The 6724-nt window shown below is 30.3% G+C and overlaps 1 protein-coding gene across 1 annotated transcript in view; it reads right to left on the reverse strand.

Annotated features, from left to right (window-relative positions):
* LOC127732405 (uncharacterized) overlaps positions 1-6421 on the reverse strand; it is a 36120-nt gene extending 29699 nt beyond the window's left edge. Inside the window, exon 1 of the mRNA XM_052241448.1 lies at positions 6193-6421. The gene's annotated coding sequence lies outside the window, so the exon portion shown is untranslated. The remainder of the gene's footprint in view (positions 1-6192) is intronic.
* Between the last annotated feature and the right edge of the window lie 303 nt (positions 6422-6724).

Raw genomic sequence — 6724 nt, forward strand, 5'->3', positions numbered from 1 at the left:
TTGATTCATTTAAATTAATATTATGATAGGTATATGGAACATATTATATACATATCAACATTGAAAAGTGTAAGATGCTTTTTTCGTCGTTGGTTATAATAATTTCTATTAACAACAATTTGTCTTAAATTTACTACTTCCGTAATATGACGGAATCACCGAAATAATACACAAGTTTAGTGACATATAATACGAATTAAGAAGAAACGAAAAATCATCTATTCATACAATCAAAACATTATAAACCCTTTGAAAGAGCTGCAAGAAGAAGTTAACAAACAGTACATAAATACAACAATGTAAGTTCCTACAAAATCCGTCAGATATGAAATTTCGTGTTGATATTTTGCCATTAATTGTTTAAATCGAAACTAAAATGTCAGTAGCGGATTCTGTCAAAAAAAGTAAATCTCAGGTGGACAGTATTAGATGTAAGAAAAATAAGCTAAAAAGGAACTTTTTAAACGCCCTAGATTTTACACATTCTGTTTAATATCACAAGATGTATTCTAACCAAGAAACAAATATGCCTTGCTCCTAAATAAAATATTAAGGTGTTTGTTTTCTACATAAAATTATTTCATGACGAATTTAGATGCAGTTCAGTAATTTTAAATGAATTTCAATTTAGGTGGTGCGATGTATGGTAGTTGTTTTGTTATTGTATACAGGTTTCATGTAAAAAAAAATTTACAACACATTTTAGTGTGTTCATATGATAACCTTATTGTGAATTAACTTAAAACTTAACAAATATTCAAAATATAAAGATACATATTATAACCAAGACGAATCATTTACACTCCTTCTATAAGTTGCTGGAAGTTTATGGTATTTAAATAAAAACGAAATTGGACGAACAATTTAAAAAAACAAATCTCGTAAAAAAAGAAAAACAAATTCATCTGTCATAAACATGTACATGATGCTGCTGATATCGTTAAAATGAGAGACCAATGCATTCTTCAAGTATAACTCAGTGAATATCAATGAATATTTACTGGACAAATTAGGTATCAATGACGAAATAATTTGATATCAATAAATAAGCTTTGCATAAAAGTGATACCTAACATCCACGCATTCCAACATCAATTCCAATTCCGATAACAAAAAAATCTTATTCGGAAGAATCCGTATACATACTATTAGTATTTTATTGTAATTGTATTACAACCTATTGATCTAATGATGCTAGTATTACTTGCAATTGCTTACATCAATCAGACACAAATTTAATGTTTCGGCAGTTTTTTTTATGCCCGTTTACGTGACGTATATTGGTATACCGTTGTCTGTCCGTCTTTCCATCCGAATGTCCGTCCGTCTGTCGTTAACATGTCGGACAGTAACTCAAAAATTCTTTAACCAATTTGCACGAAACTTTGGTGAATTGTTTATATCTATTGACGTGAGCTCCCTTTTGATTTTTATAAATTTCCGATTTTACGTTTCCGAGTTATAGGGTTTTATTAATTAAAAAAGAGGGGATTTTCAAGTTTTCGGAGAATAACTCAAAAACACTTTAACCAATTTGCATGAAACTTTGGTGAATTGTTTATATTTATTGATATGAGCTCCCTTTCAATTTTTATGAATTTTAGATTTCACGTTTCCGAGTTATGGGGTTTTATTCATTACAAAAAGGGGGATTTTCTAGTTTTCGGACAATAACTCAAAAACGCTTTAACAGGTTTTATGAAATTTCGGTGAATTGTTTATATATCTTAATGTAAGCTCCTTTTCGATTTTTATAAATTTTAGATTTTACGTTTCAGAGTTATAGGATTTTATTCATAAAAAAAGGTATGATTTTCCAGTTTTCGACAATAACCAAAAAGTACTTTGAGCAGTTTTCATGAAACTTTGGTGACTGGTTTATATCTATTAAAATAACCTCCCTTCAGTTTTTTTTTTAATTTCTGATATGACATTGAGAAGTTATTGAACTTTTTTCTTTGAAAAAGTGACGGGCGTATCATGCGCTGAAGGCGCAGCTGTTTATTGTATTATATGCTAATCATAAATGTATTACATTAATGAATGGGTTTAAGCACTGTAGGCCCGCCATCATCAGGGATTTAACTATCAATTTATTTTAATTTTATCGATGTCAATAGGTCGACTATATTTTTACACTTTTTATAAGCTATTATTGGTTTGTTTGAAAATATTTCTTTGCAAACCGCATCCTGTTTTAGTAGATCCCAGTGTTTATTAATGCATTGTTTTGAATTTGTGAATGCATGGATTGAATTTCGATTAACCTGTTTCGGGCACAGATGAAGGTTGGCGCCTGTTTAAACGTTTAAACCCGCTGCATTTTTTTGCAGCTGTCCTAAGTCAGGAACCAGTTGTTCAGTGGTTGTTGTTTGTTGATGTGGTTCATAGGTGTTACTCGTTTTTTATGTAAATTAGAACGTTGGTTTTCCTGTTTGAATGGTTTTACACTTGTCATTTTTGGGGTCCTTTATAGCTTGCTGTTTGGTGTGACTCAATGCTCCTTGTTGAAGCCCGAATTTTGACCTATAACGGTTTACTTTTTACAAATTTTGACTTGGATGGAGAGTTGTCTCATTAGCACTCATGCCACATTTTCTTATATTATATGTTAACCTGTTGTCAATTGGTAATGAAATGAAGAGTGAGGATATCTAAAAGCTATGAACAGTTTCTAAATGAAGAGTGAGGGCTTTCTAAATTTGAGATGAAATATGTGATAGCATATGAAACCAAAATTATTTCGTTGCAATTGATATATACGTTTTGTCTTTCAAATATAATAAATCAAAACTGCTATTAATCGTTCATACAAAGTAAAGCCCGATGAAGTTCTTTGTAAATTATTACTCTACTGTTTAGTCTATTTTTGGAAATATCCATTTGACGTGACTCGGTACTTATACATCCCGTCATTGTGTCGTTGTGCTATGGTAAATATTTGCATTCTTGTGCTTTGCCGTTTGTTGACATATTTCATTGTTTTTATAGTGATTAAGATAATCACACAATGTTGACTGCTGTACCCCTATTTTTAAACATTTTTACCTATTATATCTGTTTGTTTTGTTCACACATCGTTGTCAATATAATAGAATTTTATGCGACTGTCATATGAGAGGTTTAGCTAGCTATAAAACCAGGTTTATTCCATCATCTTCTACATAAGAAAATGCCTGTAGCAAGTTAGGAATATGACAGTTGTTACCAATTCGTTTGATGTGATTGAGGTTTTGATTGTACCATTTGATTAGGGACTTTCCGTTTTGAATTTTCCTCGGAGTTTGGTATTTTTGTTATATTACTTTTTACAATAAGCAAAATATTACTTGGGCTTTGTGAAGTAACCAATATTGTAATAAATATGGCAAGTAGGCATGTGGTCATTGATTATTGATCTACATATGTTTGTGTTTATTCTATATTGTATCAATGACGTCGCGACATAAACTTGTTCGAAAACAGTTTCTATCGCCTTCTCACTGCATATAACTCAATGAAAATCAAACAACAAAAAAAGTGGTCAACAAGTAACGCTCCCAAACCTCTAGATGATTAGCTGCAAGAATCACATCACATGACAAAATTGTTAAAAACAAAAATATGTTTTATCAATGAAGTAGTTAAAGTATATTTCGTGAATACAATGATGGGATCTGATTTCGATTGCACATCTTTACATCCTGTTATTTATAAATGCCTTTATTAACTCGTGACGATTTTTACCTTAATGTATTCTACAGACTATTGTTGAAATATTATTTTCGTTGACTTTTAAATGCCTTGTTTGGTTGATATCAAATATCGTCCTTTATCTTTTTTTGACGTTTATTTTGTCAAATAGAGGGAAAAGTTATACGATAACGTCATATTATACAGTAAACACGAATTCATTAAATTTATGATAATTTTAAATGTGAGACTTTTAAAATGTGTCGGTAAGGTTGTGTATCGTGTGGGCATTATAAATATAGAGTATTAAATGTTAAGTTATATAAAGTTAAAGAGGTCTTTAAAGAATCTGTTTTGAAGGGTTGAAGTATATATATACTAATACTTGAATATACTACTTTGGGAAGGCACTGTTTCTTATTAATTCTAAAATAGGTAAACGTAAACAGCAGACATGTAGGCTTTCAATTTGTTTCAGACTAAAACTCAAGGCTTATTGGTATCTACAACAATGGACAATCTCCAACATAGTGGACTAGGATAGAATTCATGACAAAAATCTTGTATTGCTGTGATCCTTTTTTGTTTACATTTTCTCTCTTTATTAATCTCTTCTTATTTAGTTTTAGGCAAACACACAAAAAGGGTAAACAAAAATTGTCATTTAAGGGGAATCATACCTTTAAAGATTCTACTAACAAATTGACAAAATTTTACCTACTTATAGATCGTGTTTTGCTGATAATTTTTGCTATTTAAAGTGACTATCGATCTTTAATAGTTTCCAAAATAAGAAGCAGAACATTCAAAATGGGTAAAAATCGTCATTAAAGAGCAATTACTTCAACAAGGAGAATGAATTAACAAATTTGGTCAGAAGCCTTATATGAAGATCTCGTCTTGCTGATAATTTTGGCTGTTTTAATTTTATCTATCTGTAATAGTTTTTCAGACGCGAAAACGAAAAAAAATGATAAAAGTCCTCATTACATTGCAAAAACTCCAATAAGGAGTCTTCTGTAGATTTTAACCATGTTGATTTATATGTAAATCTTGTCTTGGAAATTACATAAAGAAACTCAAAAGAGGTATACTCCAAAGTCAGGAAATAACAGGAATTTACCTTGGAGTTAGGTATTTTTCTGATACCATTTTACACAGATCACTAACATTTGCAAATACTGGCACATAATACAAAAATTTGTGTTTATCCATTTACATTAGAAATTTGTTGACTAAAACGGCATTTTAATCTGACATCGAACCAGTCAAAAGATGTTTTAATTTCATCGATATTTTGGACCAACTTTGATTTTTAATCAATCGAATCCTTTCTCTTTGAGACATTCAGAAATGTATATCCATTGTTATGGGGACAACACGATGTTATGTTACAAATGTGTGTATGAATCTTCATTTGGAACGTGCAAACCAAAAATTGAGTTATTTGAAAGGAACGGGCCCAAAACAAAAATGACATTAAATCAATATTTGCTTAGGAAGTTATTAATTACCTTAGTTTTTTTAACAATTTCTGAAATAATTGACGGAGGTTATACTTCACGTAAATCAATCAATTTACATGAATTGGAATTCTCAGTTTTCACTTTCATGTATGTTTTTTTCACACTAAAATCATACTATATAAACTGGTTTCAGTATATCATCTTTACATTCATATATTATTCAATTATATATCTTACTAAGATTACAATAACATGGTGTAAATATACTATGGGAAAGAAGCCCATCGTCCGATTAAAAATCAGAGAGAACAAAATTGCACTTATGTATACTGGTTTAAATGGAAATAAAGAACGAGATGCATTTGATAGTTTTCAATTTACCCAATGAGAGGACAATGTTTCCTTTGTCGACAAGTTGGATGTCTTCATAAACAATTTCTTTGTAAATTTACACCATTCAACTTGTTATATTAACCGCTATACAATAGACCCGCTAATTCAAATCGAAATTGTTAGTAAGACCAATGTTTGTGATCAATATTTAAAGCCTACTTTAATGGAATAACCGGACATTTATCAGGTTATGCAGTGCAAGTTTGATGTCTACGGAAAGTAAAGGAATATTAAAAAAACAAAATTGATAAATTCCGCGCGTCCGATATGCTTTGTTGATATTACGTCACTCGGAACGCTACAACAATGAAGTTTTAAAGACATTGGTGTAAAAGTGCTGAAAATAAGGATTGGCTTTATGACAAAAATGGAAACAAAAGCAAGATCAAAATTCACCTAACGTCAACTTTGCCTGAAGGAATTGGAACCTAAGTTTCTCAATAATCTTATTCTTATTTATCAACATAAATTAAACAAAATTATGGTATAACTCATGTCAGAACAAAGGACCTACTAGCTTGTAATTATTTCCAATCAATCTTTGCTTATAATTGTCCATTTGTGGAAGCTGTTTAGACAGACTGGATGATGATTGGTATATAGGATATATGACAATGTTAACATATTAAAGCGTAATGTTAGCTTACGTATTATAACTTACCCGATCTCCTTAGTGGTGGTTTTCAAAACTTTTTTTTCACATTTGAATGTGTTTTTCCTCACTATAAAATGTTAAGATGTTCTTTCTTCATCAAAATCATTGTATGACGAACATCGACGTAGTTCAGTAATTTTAAATGGATATCAAATTAAAAGGGTGGTTTGTAACAGGTGATTAATTTCATCTTCAGGTTTCATGTAGATTAATATATTACCAAAAGAAACATGTATCAGTGTGTCCATATGATAAGTTATTCTTAATATAAATGTATTCGAGCAACTGTACAAAAATCAATTAAAAAGACACTTGTTTACTCCCTCAGTTTAAGAGAGCGGTGAATTTCGATTATGAGATGTCTAAATAGAAGTAGATATGAGTGTATATGTTATACTACATAGTGTTCAATAACACATATTCTTTAATATTTCAACTTGTTTTATTTTTTCCTGATATATATCAACCAGATTCAGCTTTTAAAACGCATGGATAAGGAGAAAAATTCAAAATTCAACCACCATTGAACAATACCCGA

This window comes from Mytilus californianus, unplaced genomic scaffold (genome assembly GCF_021869535.1).
Source record: "Mytilus californianus isolate M0D057914Y unplaced genomic scaffold, xbMytCali1.0.p SCAF_24, whole genome shotgun sequence".
In the NCBI taxonomy this organism is placed as follows: Eukaryota; Metazoa; Mollusca; class Bivalvia; order Mytilida; family Mytilidae; genus Mytilus; species Mytilus californianus.